The following is a 19,422-nucleotide window of genomic DNA, read 5'->3' as shown; positions in this document are numbered from 1 at the left end:
TCAATGATTTGAAATGCGAGGAAGCAAAAAACACCCAACCGGAAAAGCAAAATGAAAAAAGAATCCAAAAATGCGAGGATAGTGTAAGGAGCCTCTGGGACAGCTTCAAGCGTACCAACATCAGAATTATAGGGGTGCCAGAAGATGAGAGAGAGCAAGATATTGAAAACCTATTTGAAGAAATAATGACAGAAAACTTCCCTCACCTGGTGAAAGAAATGGACTTACAGGTCCAAGAAGCACAGAGAACCCCAAACAAAAGGAATCCAAAGAGGATCACACCAAGACACATCATAATTAAAATGCCAAGAGCAAAAGATAAAGAGAGAATCTTAAAAGCAGCAAGAGAAAGAAACTCAGTTACCTACAAGGGAATACCCATACGGCTGTCAGCTGATTTCTCAACAGAAACTTTGCAGGCCAGAAGGGAGTGCCAAGAAATATTCAAAGTGATGAATAGCAAGAACTTACAACCAAGATTACTTTATCCAGCAAAGCTATCATTCAGAATTGAAGGTCAGATAAAGAGCTTCACAGATAAGGAAAAGCTAAAGGAGTTCATCACCACCAAACCAGGATTATATGAAATGCTGAAAGGTATCCTTTAAGAAGAGGAAGAGGAAGAAAAAGGTAAAGATACAAATTATGAACAACAAATATGCATCTATCAACAAGTGACTCTAAGAATCAAGTGAATAAATAATCTGATGAACAGAATGAAGTGTTGATTATAATAGAATCAGGGACATAGAAAGGGAATGGACTGACTATTCTTGGGGGGGAAAGGGGTGTGGGAGATGCGGGAAGAGACTGGACAAAAATCGTGCACCTATGGATGAGGACAGTGGGTGGGGAGTGAGGGCGGAGGGTGGGGCGGGACCTGGGAGGAGGGGAGTTATGGAGGGGAAAAAAGAGGAACAAATGTAATAATCTGAACAATAAAGATTTAATTAAAAAATGAAATATTTCCTGTTGTGCACACTAAACACGTCAGTACAACACTAATGACGTGGCAATTGGCTGCTAAAATATTTGCTGCTAGTATTAGTGGAGAGAAATGGTGCGCCTGCGCATAAGGCACGTAAGGGAAATGAATGCAACACGATTATAGTAATCAGTCATTAGCGAACATTGTAGTTTGTTATTAATAATTATGGATAACAGGATATTGTGAGAATTAGTTATGAAATTTTTATTAAAATGTTTCTTACATACCATTATATTGGCTGGGCCGCAAAAATATTCGTTGTGGATTGCATGCAGCCCATGGGCCGTAAGTTTGACATGCTTGGTGTACAATAATGAAACCACTTATCATTTTTGTTTTTCTTTTTTTATTTTTCCAAAGACAACCTTGCTTTCCTATTTAGCATGAGAAAAGGAGTCAAGAGACTTGGATTCAGAGCTGCTGTTGGTGTATGTGGTGTCTCAGTGCATGTTATAAGGTGACCTCTTTGGGCAGCAGCAGCCCTGGGGGCAGATGACACCCTTCTTTGGGGGTGGGTGCACTCTCATCTCAAAACATACAGACTGGTTGAGAGAGTGCAGATTGGATTTTAGTCACTGCTTGCCTCCTTAGCCAGGGGCCTTTGCACTATGGAGAAAGAGTATACGTGTCGCTGTATCTCTCCTTGTTGGGGTCCAACCCAGCAGGTCCAGGGGTTCCCAAAGGTGTGGACGGAGTCGACGAAGAAGGAATGACACGGAGACAGCGTTCAGTTGATTAGCAGCCTAGCCAGGTTCTGCGTTTTATTTATTTATTTATTTATTTATTTATTTATTTATTTTTAGGGGTTTTTACATTTTTATTTCAAAAGCTTGGATAGCTTCAATATCCAGGTCGTGGCAAAATCAGGACATGTGTAAAATACCTTACAATACATTGGATTCCCAAAAGGTACCAAAAAGTACAGTAAAATTAACACTTCCATTATAGGAACTGTATGACACAAATAATATAAAATTAAAAGGTGAAAAAAGGTGATACTGGTTTCCTAAGATAGACTTTTTTACAACCAGGGTCCACAGGTCCAGGATGTAGAGAGGCAGCAGGAAACTAACCCTCCCACCTGGTTCTGGGTAACCCGGTAATAAAATCAGCCCACAAAGCCGCTCTGGCCTCTGAGACACCACACGCTGCCTAAAACAACTAGAGCTCTGGAAATACTAAACAAGAGAGTGATTTCCAGGGGGGAAATTTTAAATAAGATGCACATGGGACAGGCCATAGACAGTATGCCAAGTTAAATTTGGTACATAATTGTTTGTGTTCACTCAATATCCAAACAAAGTGTGTGCGGTCAGACGGGCACTCTTGCCGAAGCCTCAGTATGGCTTGTAGTTATTCTGATGGCCACCACGTCGCTGGCTCTTCCCGTAATTTGTACTACTCTGAGCGTAGTCGTATTCGGGCCGTAGCCGTAATAGCCATAGGGCGAGTAGTCGTAGCCCTGATTCCAACTCTGACGCTGATCTCCTCCACTTCCACCGCCACCACCACTGCCTCAGTTCCCTCTGTTGCGGTTTCCACGGCCCCCAGAGCCATTCTTCTGCTGTTGATAGACTTTTCTGGGCAGAGCCACCTTGATTTCACACTTAACTTCCACTGATGGGGAGGAACTTTTTCTCTAGGACCTTCTTCACAGGTTCTTCCTCTTCTTTAAAGGTGATGAAAACAAAACCTCGTCTTTGTTTCACTTTGGATCCATTGGAAGATCAATGGCCTCGATCTCCCCAAACTCGCCAAAGTACTCTCTGATTTTCTCCTCAGTGGCTTCGGGATTCAGACCCCACACAAAAATTTTCTTTATAGGCTCCTTCTTCATGGCCATAGCCTTTTTCGGGTCAATGACATGGCCATCCAGCCTGTGCTCCTTCTGGTTGAGGACCTTCTCCACACTAGCCACATCTTTGAAGAGAATAAACCCAAATCCTCTTGACCGGCCAATGTTGGGATCCATTTTTATTGTACAGTCAATGACCTCTCCAAACTTGCTAAAATAATCCTTTAGGTCCTTTTTGCTGGTATCCCAGCTCAGGTGACCAACAAACATTTTTCTTGTATCTTTCTCTTCCTTGCTGGCGTTGATCTTGTCGCCCTCAGTGCCGTTCTGGTTGCCTGCCGGAGGTGCCGTGCTCCCACCTCCAGAGCTCGCTGTGGCCCCGCTGCCGGGCCCAGCCGGCGACTTGCCTTTGGCGGTGGCCTCATGCCCGTTCTCTGTGGCGCCCGTCGTCGTCGTCTCCATGAGCTGCTCCTCACTGGTTTTCGACATTAGACCGGAGCGCGGTAGCTCTGCCCAAAAGACTTGCTTAGGCCCGCACAGTACCTCTGCCTCCAAGTTCTGTGTTTTATTGTCTTGTTACATCTGTATTTATACCAGTTGATTTTAATCCTATCAATTTCTATTCCAAAGGTTAGGGTGTTTCTTATCTCCATTCCAGGGAGTAAAGATTATGTAGCTTAAGCGTGGTTATTAGTAGTTAAAGTGATTAACTACCCACCTGGCACTTAGTTAAGGGGTTTTATCCCCTCCCTAACTTCAGGGAAAAATCCCTACCTGGGGGAACAACCTTTCTCGGAGAGGTGATCTTAGTTAAAACACATAGCTCCAAGAAAGGGAGCAAACATATTAAGAACAGTGTGCCATATACGCCAGGTCCCTTGTAACATATGCTGTGCAGATGTTTCTTCCCTGCAGCGACTGTGTCAAGCAGCAAGGATGGACCAGCTCTCAGCATCTCCTGGGACTCCGGAACAGGCTACCATCAGCAAGGTGTGTGACTTCATGCCTCTGCATTTGGGTTGCCACTATGAAGATAGAACACTGCATCTGGGGCCAGGACACTTGGGTTAGAGCATTACCTCCTCCATCATGACCTTGAGCAAGTCCTTGATCTCAGTAGGCCCTAATATTTTGGTTTGGAAAATGGAGGTGGGTAAATTAGAGAATCTCCTGATTTAAAAAAGTTTGGGCACTAATATGCTGCAGAAAGTCAGGCATGCATTCAGAATCTTCAAGTTTCACCACAGTACTTGCTTTTAATAGTCTGTTGCAGTCTTCCCTTATCGCAACCCAGTCAATTAGTCAATTTCTTTGTGTTTTAGTCTTGCTCTATTTGTCAAATGGAGATAATAAGGGATGCCTCAGAGGGATTCAGAGAGGATAAACTAATTAATGGCCATAAAGTCCTAGTGGCCGTGAGCCTGCTAAGTGGTTATGATTCTAAACAGATCTTTATAGTTCCTTGGCTGTTCACTGCCTGAGAGTCAACACCATTTATAACATGATGTTCTTTTTGATCAAAATAGACTCTGAAGCATTGGGAGGAAGCATGTCAGGAGCAAAGGATAGCATACTGGCTAGGTGGGGCTTGGAGGAGGGTCAGAGGTGGGAGTTGAGGGAGAAAGGAATCGGTGAATGGAAGAAATTGCTCTTGCAGTCTAAATTTTGGGAACCCTAGTTCCTGGGAAGTTTCTCTCACTGGTAGGGTTAGGTAGTGGCAGAAAGGATGCTATCAAGATTGGTAGATGCACATTCTGGCTCTGTATGTGCTATTGGTATTCCTCACTTTGGGTTCCACATTCTCCTTATTTTCTTAGGAAGGCAAGAAAACAGCTGTAAGGAGGGCAGGGAAAAACCCATTTCCTTAGGAGTTAGTCTTTTAAAAAAATATACTTTTATTAATTTCAGAGAGGAAGGGAGAGGGAGAGAGATAGAAACATCAATGATGAGGGAGAATCATTGATCGGCTGCCTCCTGTACGCACCCCACTGGGGATTGAGCCTGCAACCCAGGCATGTGCCCTGACTGGGAATGGAACTGTGACCTCTTGATTCTTAGGTTGATGCTCAACCACTGAGCCATGCTGGCCAGGCAAGTATTGTGTTTTTTTTATCTAAGTTATGTTTTGGACAGTTTGGCATTTCAGAAACTAGAAAACAAAACAAAAATAAATAAAACTATGAACTATATTTCAGAATAGAACATAAACATGAGCTATTGTCTACATCTAGATTTAAATTTGTCATTGAAGCCTTTTCATGGCTTTTCAGTTGAAATTAATTTCTTCTTTCATTTTCATATCGCTTCATAGACTGCCATGTATTAGAGGTTTTTATGTACCTACCATGATAAATTGTGAGTTTCTTGAGAGCAGACAACATTTTATTTACCTACAAGCTCCTCATAGTGTCTAGCATACCTCTTTCAACATAGAAAGTTTTCAACAACTACTTATTAAGCTGAATTGTGTTATGCTATATGAAGAAAGAATATGAAAAAATTCAGTAACTATATTTCAGAATTTTTTATCTTTTTGGATTTTTCACCCAGATAAAGAGTTTTTTTCTTGATATAATATTCTGTGAGGCTAGAATTCCCTTTTGATGTAATAACACAGGCACTAGCTTATTTGGTAATCTAATCATATCACCTGGGAAATTACAGGGCAGTGATATAAGAGAAAAAATGAAATAAAATGAATTTTGGGAGTAGAAGGGGTAGGTAGGTAGATCTAGGATAGGAGTGGATGGGTAACCTGGCAGAAGTAGCAAAGGAAAATTTCACTCACTTTATGAGCTGGTCTTTGGGCAGATTTGATTTTAGTTATATAATGTCTCATGCAGACAGCTCCTCTCTGTGAGTCCCTAGATATGGAGTGACTTAAGTCCTTGGTTGCCCTATGTCACCAAGAACATTAAATGAGGTAAACACTGATCCTGCCTTATGATTTGATTGAACTTTGTATAGTGATATATATTGTCAGCAGATCCTTCTGCTATAATTCTGACCACACAATTTGCTAAGAAATATTTACCTTTGCACTCAATGTATCTACAAAGCAGAGCTATAAGGTTATATTTCCATGTTCTCTGTGAGCAAAAGGAAAGTTTACTGACTGTTAAGTCATATGTTCTCACCTTACATGGGAAAATATATGGATTCAAAGAATTAAAGTGTTTTGGATCTGCCTTTGCTTCAAGAAGTTATCTGATTCCTTTCACAAATGGGGATACTGAAGCCTAGAGAGCTTTAATGATAATACTTATGGCAACTAGATGGGGATCAGAATCCAGGATTCCGGCTGAATCCTGGATACTATTATAGTTTTCCCTTCCTGTGATGATATTGTCAGGCTTGAATTCATAGAAGTGATCAATTTTGTTTGGACTTATATTTTGCTTCATTCAGTGTATCACATACAATTCAGTAGATTGCCTTCTGTGTGGGCTCATTACCAGGATTTGCCAGCCCATGGCACTGGAGTCTTTACAGTAAGGATGTTAGGTTCCTCCTGCTCAGAAGCCATATGACCATTTCTAGAGGGCTTAACTTGGTATATTTAGAAGCTAACAAAGGATTTCTTAGAATAATTGAGTCCATATATGTAATGCAAACCATTTATTGTTAGTCTTGTGCCAGAAAGGAATGCTTTATGCTGCAAGTATGCTGACTAACTGGCTTAAGCAATAAAGACGTTTAATGATCTCACATATAAGTGGGTGAACAGAGGTTCAACAATATCTTCAAAGTCCAAGACTCGGACTTTTTGCTTTACCACCATTAGTGTATTGGGATGCAGACTCATTGTCTCAAGATTGCTGCATTGTTTCCTGGCATCACATTTGTATTCTAGACAGGAACATGGGTCAGTATGGTGACTTTATTTCCTTTTTGGGGGAGCTGAATAAGTGCTTTTTAGAAGCTTGTTCACCTCTGACCTATAGACTTTCTACTTCTTATTGGTCAGAACTCTGTCATATATTCACTCTTGTCTGGAAAGGAACTTGGAAAGAGTTATACAGTTTGTTTTCTTTCTTTCTTTCTTTCTTTCTTTCTTTCTTTCTTTCTTTCTTTCTTTCTTTCTTTCTTTCTTCCTTCCTTCCTTCCTTCCTTCCTTCCTTCCTTCCTTCCTTCCTTTCTCTCTCTCTCTCTTTCTTCCTTTCTCTCTCTCTCTCTTTCTTTCTTCCTTCCTTCCTTCCTTCCTTCCTTCCTTCCTTCCTTTCTTTCTTTCTTTCTTTCTTTCTTTCTTTCTTTCTTTCTTTTTTTCTTTCTTCTTTCCCTCTATAGTAGATGCAGGCAAAGAGGTGTTGAGTTAGCCAAGCTTCAGTATAATGTAGGCCAGGAGTAAATACATGTGATAACTATAAGTAGTATTCTATAGCAACTTCTAACTCTGCTTCATTGTCTGGTTCATCTTCCCTGATGAAGAAGTCATGAGGTGGGCTTCTTTGTCTGGTTAGATTCAAGAGAATTTACTGGGCATGCCAAATGTGCCTCCTGAGGAAATGGAACATTAAAGTGTCAGTATGCAGGCTGGGATCAAGACATGAATAAAAATGGGTCATCCAAAGGAGAGAAAGTAGATCAAAGTGGTTAATGTTATGAACTCTGGAGCCTAATTGTTTTGGGTTTAAGTTATGGCTCTGTTGCTTCCTAACTACTTCTCCAAGTTACTTTACCTCTCTAAGCCTCAGTTTCCTCATGAGCTTAATGAGGATAATAATAATATTAATTGGTTTGTTGTGAGGAGTTACATTTTTCAGTCCCTGAGCACAGTCTCAGGCTCATACTGGGTGTTCAATATCATCATCATTGTCATCATCATCAGCACATCAAAACAGAAAGGGTTTGAAGTATAGGCATTACGAATTGTTCTATAGAATGAAGAACTCTCAGAGCCTGAGTTATGAGAGGAGGTTAAGTGGAAAAGCAAGAGAATGAAATCAGGCAATATATTATATGTTCCTTTTTGAGAATGGGCTGTCTCCATTAATAGGATTCCCTATTGCAAGATAGCTTGAATGATTCATACATGGGGTGCACCTCTTATCTTGTAGCTTAAATATATCTTTTGGAAGGTGGTGTACTCTACAGGATTCAAGAGTATAGAAATGGGATGGTGGAGGGGAGAAATGATGGCAATAACACACCAAGGAAAGAGAGGGGGGTGAGAGTCTTCTGGTCATTGACCTTCTGCCAAGAGTGCCTTAGGCTGATTGGATCCATTCACCATAGAAGACATAGAGCATTAACTTTTCCCTTTGATTTTCCCTGCCCTGCTTTGATTGAGTGTGTGTGTGTGTGTGTGTGTGTGTGTGTGTGTGTGTGTGTTATTAGTTATTGGAGATGCCCATGAGCAGTGCTCACTTATATAGCAGTAACCCTAGGTAAGGAGGACTTTTGGGCTTTTGAAACGCAGCTTGGTTCACAGACTTGTGTGATGTGTCTAAATCTATCACTGGCTAAGGTGTAAGGTGGGGGTGCAAATACAAGACAAAGTTTAGGTGGTTTCCAGCCACCTTTCAGGCTGAACAATATCTGACTACCATATAGATGACTGTTTCTCTGTATCAACAGCTATGACTAGTCAGTTACATGGCTTCCTCACCTTCCAGAAAAAAGCTGATGTAGATGATAGCATTAAACACATGTACCAGACACTGTTATCCATGTTAACTAACGTAATACACAAAACAACCCTATGAAGTAGGTATAACGATTACCCTGCTTTTCACAGATGACAAAACCGAGGGCAAGTAACTTACAGAGATCGCAAAGGTGTCTGTTGTTTGGAAAGAGGTGGCCGGGTGTAAACCTGCATGCCTAGACTTATGCTATGACCCATTCCTTTAGAAAGGCTATAAAATTAGTCTGTGGTTGTTCCCATAGATTGTTTTATTCTAACTTTTGCATGAAAAAGTGGGATTTAATGAAGCATTGATCCAAACCCTTTGTACTGTGATAGAGATAATAAAAAAAGAGCCTGTGTCTAGGCTTTTCTTGACATATGTTAGCAGATGACCAGTGCAACGCTCTTCTTTGCCCTCAAAGTACACACACAACAAGATGACTGGCAAGTGGGTAGATTTTTCCCTATAGTTTTTAAGGTGGCAGATTGTAGGAGTTCAGCTTTAATGGAGAAGTTTGAAATGAGGGGAGGTTGTTGAGGAAATGTTTAGGAAGATTGAGTGGGATTTTGTGAAGGATGAATAGAAGATGATTGGGCAGGGGAAAGATATGGAAGCAGAAAAGAAATACAGGGCTTAATTATGAATAATTCAGTTTGACTGGAATATAAGGCATTTGAAGGGGAATATTTGGAAGTAAGATGGAAGATAAATCATGGATAATTTAAAACACCAAACCAAGGAATATAAATTCTACTCAGTAGGCAATGGGGAGCCTATTACATAAAATCTAAGTAAAAATTGGGGCACTGGAGGAAGAACATCTTTTATTTCACTTACGCCTCCATAAACTCAACCTGGGCTATTACTCCAGATTGAAGACTGTGGCAGAGTAATTTCAACCCTCATTATTGTCTTCCTGACCACTACCAGGCATCTCAAAGTAGGACTGAAGCACAGTACTGTTAGACAGAAGGTAAATGAGTAGGGCTTGAATTTATATTTTCTCTCAGAGCAGTTAGTTCATTTAGCAAATGTTTTGAGTATTTTTGAATATTTTTTAGGTATGGTAGATATAACCATTAATGAACATGGTTAAGGGAAAATGATCATCTCCAAACTTAATCTATTCCTTATCTTAGTGGCTCAATCTTTATATTCTTGCACCTGACCTCTTTTTGTGCTCCTCTGGAGCACCAGGTCTGAGCTACTATTATTTCTTGCCCAATGCCTTTCATAGCCTCTTCACTGGGTTCATGGCTTTTATTCTTGATACTCTATACACACATGGCAGCCAGAGTGATGTCATGAAAACCAAAGTTAGGTCTCACCACTCACCTTCATTAAACCCTTCAGTGGTTCCCATGATAATTAAATTAAAATCAAAACACCTGTTCACACCCCACAAAACCCCATATGATCTTGTTCCTGCCAAGACCTTTGATCTATCTCCCACCTCCCTTGGTCTTGCTCACTATTTGCTCCATCCTCACTGGCCTCTTGCTGTTTCTTGAACAGTTGTAGTGTATTCCTGCCTCAGTACCTTTGCTCTTACTGTTCCCTCCGCTTGGAATGTTCTTCTTTCAGGTTCTATCATGGCTGCACAATGCCACTTCCCCAGTGGCATTCAAATCTCTATTCAAATGTCAACTCCTCAGAGAGCCATTCTTTGACTAGTTATCTAGCTATCCTCATGGCACTCAGCACTACCTGAAATTATACTTTGAATTGTTTGTCTATTTGTTTATTGTGTGTATTACTCATTAGAATGTAAGCTCTGAGAAGAGAGGACTTTGTTTACTTGTTCACTGTGGTATCCTTAGACCTAGAACAGGTCTGGCCCATGAGCACACATTAAGTATTATTGAATGAATGATTATTATTGGGACATCTGTCACAGCCTTTATCCTTCAAAAAAGGGAACATCTATATATGTTTTCCTTACTTAATACAGCTTTAAATTTGCCCCTCTTGACATTTGCATCTTCTGAATAAGCAACATAATTTAATCATCTGAATGGCAGTCTGCAAATAGTAGAGCGTATTTCTGATTTTAATTCTTTTGGCTTCTGTGAATAGTTTGTCTCTGGTTGTTAGTAATTAAAACAAACAAGCAGAAAGACTCATATTATTCTATCTCAATGCCAAATTGGATATTGCTCAATTCAAAATTAAATGTGCACACACCCATAAAACTAGCCAAACTGGCTATTACAATTACATAAAGTTCCTTGTGTTCATTAGCAGTGTTGCTTTTCAAGGGTTTATCCTGTTTGGCATATACATCAAAGTAACAGTCATAAAGACGTCTACAAAAATGTGGAGCATGTAGATATGAAAAAAAATTTAAAGATTTTTGTTTGTTTGTTCCCAGCTAAATTGCAACAAAAGCGTAACCCTGTAATTTTTGTACTATAAAGCTTAAGGCACAGAATAGAGAAATTCAGTATTTTGTCAAAACTTGGTACTTCAAGCTCAACTGTCAGAGTCACCTAAAAATGACAGATATGATTCAGCTTTGTATTCTGCATCTTGGGAATTAGTGTCAGAATACCAGCCCTGATCTCTTTCGTGAATGATTCATTTGGTAACATGCTTAGCAATTCTGAGAGGCAGCGATGCTGGCCACTAATATTAGATATTTAGAAGCTGCCTAGGTTTAATGGGATTGGGAATGTGTTCATTTGTACTTGGGGGAGAAAGGATCTTGAATCTGCTGTTCTGATTTTTAATGTTTTTATTCAAACAGGAGAATGAGCTTCTTTCCACAGCTTTTCATTTTCTTATGGCAATACCTATGCATGAGAAAAACAAAACTATAATAGTACAGGGGACTTAAGAACACAAAAGAGCGACAAAACGTTTTATATAGGAAACCTTGTAGATTAAGTTCATGGAGGTTTGATGAGTATGTTGAGTAAAAAAATATTTAGCTTCAATTCATTGTTTGATTCAAAGTCATGGGTCCATACTTTTTGAATATAAGAAATTCAGAAAAATTGGGGCAGATGGTTAGATTGAAATTATTGCCACCTGGTTATTTGGTTTTCATGTCTGTGTCTAGGGAGGACTGTGAGCTCCTTGGAGTTAGAACCATATTCAGCTTTATTTCCTATTGTCTGGCATGGCAAGTTGTATAGCTTGACAGCGATGATTGGCTAACATTAGTGAGCTCACCACATTGAGACAGTATATTAACCGCTTTGTGTACATTGCCTTGAATTCCCACAACAATATATTCTGTCCATATTTTGTGAAGGAACTGAGGTTTAGAGATGTTCATAATTTGCTCCCAGTCACACGGCTAGTGAAATGTTGGACCTGGGATTTGAAACCATTTCTGTTGTTGCTCTGAACTCCATGTTGTTAATTACAATGCTATGTGTTTGTTGCTTGAGTGAGTGAGAGAGTAGCTAACCAAGGACCACGCCTCTTCAACCTGGCCCCCATGACTCAGTCAGGAGTTAAAATGTGATAAACAGAATTGGACAATGGTAATGTTTTAGACCTAACCATGGTTTCACCAACCAGTGTGAGAAGAGAGACCTTCAGTATGAATAAGAAGAGATGGAGGGGGTTACCTGTGTCATCGATTAGCTCCAAATACGGAAAAGACAGCAGACTTAGAAAATAGGGAGAGAAAAGAAATGCCATAAAAGAGAAACCTAAGCAAAAAGAATAGTGGGAATTTTTAAAGAGAAGGTAGCTTTTCATTCCTGGGAGTTTCTAAACTGATGCTTTTAACCCTCATCTTATTTAGATTCCCACTGGTATGCATGGAGCAGGCAAACAAAAAAGCAAAAGGAAAGGTTTGAGCATGTCTCTGCACACTGAGACCCCCCCACCCCCCTTCCCCTGAATAATATGTGCTTTGGAAGCAAATGGGTGGAAAGTTTTGCCCACTTTGGCTTCCTTTGCTTTTGTGCGTGGGTGTAGGTTTTTTGTGCCCAACTCTACCATGGGGAGTTCAGGTTGCTTTAGCTTCTATGGAGTCCCAACAGGGTGAGACATGTGCCTGTGGTTGCAGGCCTGTCTCAGGAAAACTTGCCATACTGGATATGGAAATCGTTAAGGCAAAGTGGGAGGCCAGGCTGTCTTATTTTCATGCCGAAACTGGGGTTACTTTCCTCCTGTTCAGCCAGACCAGGCATGGATGGAGTGAGTGGAACCAAGAGGGAACCATTTGCATGTAATCCTCACCCAGCTGTTCTGGAGATGTTAGCCAAGAGAGCCATCTTCATAGACAACAGGCATTAAAAAGGAATCCAAAAAAACAACGGACAAGAAACCTCAGGTCTTTCCAGCTCTTGTTACTTCTCCTCCCTCTGGACTACAATCCCGATGGCTCTCAAGTGTTTTAAACAGATTCTTTTCAGATTTCCTTCTTTGGTCCTTGATTCTCTGTCAGGACTGTCCTCTGGCTTCTATTTGGCCAGTGGATTTCGAAGAAGCAATTTAAGCCCCACACAGTGTGCTGCAGAGCTGCTGTAGGAAGAGGTAACTCACTGTTATAAAGCCAGCATCAGCAGCCATTGATGGATGATGTCCGCCTGAGTGTGACTGCATAAGAATTAATGATGGTAAACATCAGTGTTAAGAGATTTAATTTGGATAAACATTATAAAGCTTGTCTGCCTCATCAGAATTTATCTGATCCTTTTCGTTTTTGCTTTCTTTCCTTTGTTCTGCACATTTTTCAAAACCAGGTACCAGTGTGAAAGTCTTCCTACTTCCTTGTCTGGGACAGGCAAGAACTTTGTGAGACCTGACATTTTCTGTGGTACTTTGATAACTTCTACTTCAGGGGAAACAGATGCATACAAAGGCAAAACCAAACGAGACACCCAAAGATTCTGGTGAGAAGCAGCAGCACTTTAGAGGAGTTCAGGTCTTTTCTGGATCTTGCTTTACTCTTTCCTAGCAGGTAGCAGTGGATCTGTGAGAGGGTTTTGCTTTTGACGGCTCCTACCCAGAGGACAGACAGCCTTATCTACCATCTGTCCCCTCTTTCCAATCCTCAGGTCTTTCTGAATCCCTTTCTGATTTCCTGAAATTGCTCGGGACAAAAATGATTCACATCGAATACATAGCTAATATGCACCTTTCTCAAGGAGGATGAAATGGTCATTGTTCCAATCTTCCAATGTGACTTTCCTTTTCTGCGACAGAACCTACTTTCTCATGTCTGTTCATGTTTATTGGTTGGCAGTCTGCTGTCCTATACTCTGCTGGGTGTTGTGTGCTCCTGCTTGTGTGAAAAGACTCATCAGGCCGAACCATAAGCAGGCAGAGCAAATGGGACTTCTGGAAAAAAAGGAAATTGTTTGGTAGGAGCTTTTATTCTTTGTTTGATAACTGGACTGAATACTTTTTTTTTTTTAAAAAAATATGTTTTTATTGATTTCAGAGAGGAAGGGAGAGGGAGAGAGAGAGATAGAAACATCATTGATGAGAGAGAATCATTGAATGGCTGCCTCCTGCAGCCCCCCACTGGGGACCAAGCCTGAAACCCACGTACGTGCCCTTGACTGGAATAGAACCTGGGACCCTTCAGTCCTTGGGCACATGCTCTATCCACTGAGCCAAACCAGCTAGGGCTGGAGTGAATACTTTTTAAAGACTATTTTCCCCATTGGGACAATCAGAAGAATGTTTCCTTTCCATTCATTTTATAGTTTCTTGTTAGGTACTTAATTTATTAAAAAAGGAAGAAAGAAAATTCCAGGAATCCATCTGTGGTTACATTTCACGGGAATGAAATTCACTAAAAAATATGGCTAAACACTCTTTGTTCACATTTTCTCCACCTTTGGACTGATACCAGTCATAAAACTCCATCTTGTATAGACAATCTGTTTAAATAAGTTACTAAGAAACCCAAACAGGTGTAAAGGTCATTCTTACTGTGAGTGGGCTTTCTTTTTGCTGTGGTTATAGCCAAACCAAAACTCACTTCGAGATGTGTTTTATAGTCAATATTTTAAACTGTAAACCACATTATGTGATTGTGGAACCGCACCCAAGAGAGTCAATTTCCCTGTTTCAGAATTCTTGTGCGATTCAGTGCATAATTCATGTTCACTCATCATGTTCTCACTTTGTTCTGCCCTCGGAGTTTCTGAACAGGTTGCTCCACTGCATTTTAAACATGTCATCTCTCCCAAGGTGTATTTTAAGAAATATATGGGCAATGAAAAGGAAGCCAAATGTGTCCTTAGGATGAGAGACAGAGGATATTGTTAACAAACTGAAAGGGTTCTATTTCTGGAGAGCCAGAGGGAAAATGGATCAAATGATGGTAAGGGCATATAAGTTTGAGGGCAAAAGCAAGTGCATTTAAAGTGAAGAGACTATTTGCTGAGCACCTGTTAGATACCAGGCATTTTGTTAAGCACTTGACATACATTATCTCATTCAATCCTTGATAAGCTTCTGTGGAATATCAAGAACATGGGTTAAAGAAGGTGAACGACTTGCTCAAGTTCTCATAGCAAGGAAGTAGTTGATACACAATTCCAGCCTAGTGTGGTTTACCTCCAACACAGCCTGTGTCCCAAGGCTACCTCTGTGATGGAGCCCTCTCTGTGGTGGTCTCCCAGATCCCTGCTCCCCTGAGCTTTAATGTTTCAAGGGCAAAAGAATAGAAGTGTCTTTTGGGATTTGGCCTGTTTTTTCAATGATAAGATAATGAATGGCTGTTAATAATGCTGAAAATTTGGGTGTTCTTGGTTGGCTTAGTCAAACTGAAGAGCTTCTTTGCTCATCTGGATAGAAAGGAAATAATGTGTGACATACAGACTTATCTTGCTTTTCTCTCAGTGTGAGCAATGGTGAGTCATTACTTTTGATAAAGTCAGAGCAGAATTTTTTCTGTGCAAACAAAAGAAAAATGTATTGTGTTTTTTTCCCCCCAACAACCCACTCCTCCTACCTTAAATGAATCTGTTAAATCGCCTTTGTTAAAATTGTATTTTAAATTAAACTTTAAAAACTCCTTTTCCTTCCAGCCTAGAAGCAGGGATGTTTCCTTTCTCCTCCAGTCTTGCCTCAGGAAAAAGGATACTTTCAGAACTTGATAGGTGAAGCTACCTTAGCTGACTTTGGAGATTTCTAGACCAATGCTTTTTTTTCCCCCCTCCAAAGATAACACATTTATAGCAGTAATTATTCTGAAATGTAGTATCACTTTTCCCCATTCATTTGTGCTATGTGATTGAACTTTCAGTCAAATAAGATTAAGAAAAAATACTCATATTCTTCTAATTAGGAATTGGACCTCAAGGACCTTATAATTTAGCTGGAGAGTCCCAAAAAACTGTAACACTTTAGTTCTAAGAGATGGGGATACTTATTAAGGGAGGGCTAGAGTAGATGCAGGAGTGTGTTACGGTGGGGGTTAGACTGGAGGGGCAGTTTATCACTGCTGCCTGGAGTAGCTGAAATTAATGAATAAGTCAGTATTTGAATAAATCTTGAGGAAGCAGGAGTATCTGGTTAGGTGAAAACTACCAGGAAGAAGAAATTGCCATGCAGCAAGTAAACAAGAGGAAAAAATTCAAAGATCAGAATGAATATTGAATATGAAGAAAATGGTGAAAAATATTAGGAAAAACAAAATATATGTTTGTCATGTAACTACTAGACCAGATTCTTTGCTTCCTTCTGCAGGAGTTTTGTAGAATGAGTCCCAGCAAGACTTGCAGCTGACTATAGCAAGATATGGGAGGAAGATAAACTTCCTTCATTTTTCTCCTACTTCACATATCTTAGTAAAAGACAGGCACAAAGCTTTGTTAGTGCTCTTGTTGCTAAGACAACAAAACGGATGACTAACTGGCATATATTATAAGGACAACAAACTAAAATGAAGACCATCTATAATAGGGTTCTTAATCTCAGCACTGTTGGCATTTTGGTATGGATAATTTTTTGTTTGAGGGGGATGGAGACCATCCTGTCTATTGTAGAATGTTTAGCAGTATCTCTGACTCTCCCCACTAGATGCCAGTAGCACCCCCAACCCACTGGCCCATTTGGGAACCCCCAAAATGCCTCCAGACATTGCCCAGTGCCTCATGGGGGACAAAATCAGCAGCTGAACTCTCCTGCTTTACAGTAGATAGAAAGACCTAGTAACATGCATAGTTTCTTTACGCCTGGAAACTTGCTGAGCCAGGGTGAAGATTTACGACCTGAGAAAAGGCAACCACAGCAGGTGTGGAGCTTGAGAAAGGGTAGTGTCTCTGCCCTGAAAGGACCCGAGAATTAAGACTATGAATGGTTCATCTTTGAATCCCCTTCCTAGGGCCTAGCACAGTTCCCACAACCTAGCAAATGAATGATAAATATTTGTTGAATAAGTAGGATGTGTGCTTAAAATTTTGGAGAAGAAATCATAGGGACAAACAGCTATTTACTTGAAGCTGTATCCACTTATTGGCTTATTGTGCTCTATTTGAGGGTCTCTTGAAAATTGCAAAAGTAACCAAGGATACCAGTGTGATTACATGCAGCAAACATAGGGGAAAAGAATAGAAGGACAAATGTCACAAAGCCTGTTTGTCAGGTTTCTTATAAGTGTAGGGTTTGCAAGAGAAGGTGTATAAAGGAGTAGGGTGAGAATACTGAAATCCTCCAGCCTCCCCTGTGTTGGAGATTACTTACAGTTCTCATGGCTTCACGTTATTAGTTTAACATCTCTTGCCTTTGAACTTGGAATCTTGTCCTAATCAGAGGTTTATGTATCTTCCTCTCAAGGGAGCAGGTCGGGATTCCTGAGTCCTGAGCTGTGGATCCTCTGCTTCATTTACTCAAGTGAAAGGCTTGGCTAGTGAGGGGTGAAGGGAGATGTGGTGGAGAGTCTAGGATGGGAGATGAACTCGGTGTGTCAGAGATGTATGCGTCTGTCCTTCGTTCAACAAAGTGAAGAATGAGAACAGCCACCTCTCTTTTTCTTCTCTTGAGACTCTTATTTCCTGCCTTTACTCCCATCTCTCATTTTTGAGCAACATGTGATTTTGTAATTAACATACTCCTATTATGAACAACTAGTCTCAAAATTCCAGGGTTAGGATTTGAGGGGACTTCTCTTTGGAAGATCTTTATGTGAAAATTTCAGGTTGGGAATTCTCCGGTGAGGCAGCTTTCAACGACCTCTCCTCTTCTGAATTTCAGACTCATTTATTCAAGTGTCTAGCTGATATACTACTTAGATATCTTGCAGACTATCAAACATAACATGTCCCCAAATGAATGATTTCCCTCCTACCCCCCTGCCCCGCCCCCCCTTGCAATGTGCTTCTGTGCCCTTATCCAGCTCATTGGAAGGTGATTTCATCCTTCCAGTGGCTTAGGTCAAAATCTGTGAGGTCATCCTCAACTCCCCTCTTTTTTTTTTTTTTTAAATATATTTTATTGATTTTTTACAGAGAGGAAGGGAGAGAGATAGAGAGTTAGAAACATCGATGGGAGAGAAACATCGACCAGCTGCCTCCTACACATCTCCCACTGGGGATGTGCCCGCAACCCAGGTACATGCCCTTGACCGGAATCGAACCTGGGACCTTTCAGTCCACAGGCCGACGCTCTATCCACTGAGCCAAACCGGTTTCGGCCTCAACTCCCCTCTTTATCTCACACCCGATCATCACAATCTAATTTTATTGGCTTTACATTCAAAGTAAATCTAAGATCTGAACATTTCTCACCACCTGCATTGTTACTATTCTGGTCTGAACTATCAAAAACGCAGCACAGTGGCTAAGATAATATTTTAACATTACAAGTTAGATCTTGCCACTCCTTTGCTCAAAACATTTCAATCAATGTTTTCCTATCTTAGAGTGAAACGACTTCTTTACATGGTTTTACAACTCTCCCCGCCCTTTTATCTCTCACACCTACTGGTATGTCCTGCTAGTCTCTTGTCACTCACTCACTAGCTCACCTTCTATTTGCACTTTCTTAAACATATGGGACATGTCCCACCAGTTCCCTCAGCCTGGAGCTCCCAGGTATCCATGAGGTTACATTTGGCCCTTCAATCTTTGCTTCAATATCACCTTATAATGAAACCTACTGTGATTATGCTATTTAAAGCTACGATCTGCTTTTCACTCTCCCTTCAACACCTGAACTTCTTATCCTTCAGCCCCCCCCCTTTTTTTTTAAAAAAAGCACCTATTAACTTCTAATAGAATATACAATTATTTATTCAGTACATTTATTTTTCATCTCCATGTTAGAATGGAAGCCTCAAAAGATCAAGAGTCTTTGTTTAGCCTGTCGAACCTCAGAGGGAAGGTGGGGGGGTGGGGGTGGGGGTGGGGAATGGGAAGAGATCAACCGAGAACTTGTATGCATATGTGCATAACCCATGGTCACAGACAATAGGGTGGTGAAGGCCTGGGGAGGGGGTGGGGGCGGGCTAGATTTGTATGTCCACTATCCCCTTGTGATGAGCTCTGTGGCTGGAACAGAGTAGGGGGCAAAAGAAACATCTTTGCTAACAAATCAATTGAAAGATTATATGTATATTTATTGAATCTATTGAGGTTACATTGCTTAATAAACTTTTATAGGTTTAAGGTGTACAGTTCTATACTACATCACCTGTATATTGTATTGAGTATTCCCTGCCCAAAGTCAAGTCTCTTACCATCACCATTTACCCGCCTTTACCTCTTCTATCTCTCCCAACCCCTCTTTCCCTCTAGTAATCACCATACTGTTGTCTGTCTGGTATTTTTTCTTAATCCCTTCACCTTTTTCACCCAGTCTCCTAACACAACTCCGCTCTGACAGTAGTCTGTTCTCTGTATCTATGTGTCTGATTCTATTTTGCCAGTTTATTTTGTTCATTAGATCCTACATATAAGTGAAATCATTTGGAATATGTCTTACTCTGACTGGCTTATTTCACTTAGCATAATAATCTCCAGGTCCATCCTTGCTGTCACAAAAGGTAGGATTGCCTTCTTTTTTCCATTGTGTAAATGTACCACAGTTTTTTT

At 40.6% G+C, this 19,422-nt stretch overlaps 1 pseudogene across 1 annotated transcript; it reads right to left on the bottom strand.

Annotated features, from left to right (window-relative positions):
- Positions 1–2,325: 2,325 nt before the first annotated feature.
- On the bottom strand, positions 2,326–3,272 carry LOC308514269 (heterogeneous nuclear ribonucleoprotein A/B-like; annotated as a pseudogene). Its single transcript has one exon. The product of its transcript is annotated as a heterogeneous nuclear ribonucleoprotein A/B-like (transcript).
- Between the last annotated feature and the right edge of the window lie 16,150 nt (positions 3,273–19,422).

Source organism: Myotis nattereri, assembly GCF_964212035.1.
Source record: "Myotis nattereri genome assembly, chromosome: 2".
Taxonomy (NCBI): domain Eukaryota; kingdom Metazoa; phylum Chordata; class Mammalia; order Chiroptera; family Vespertilionidae; genus Myotis; species Myotis nattereri.
This window is presented reverse-complemented; position numbering and strand designations above follow the sequence as displayed.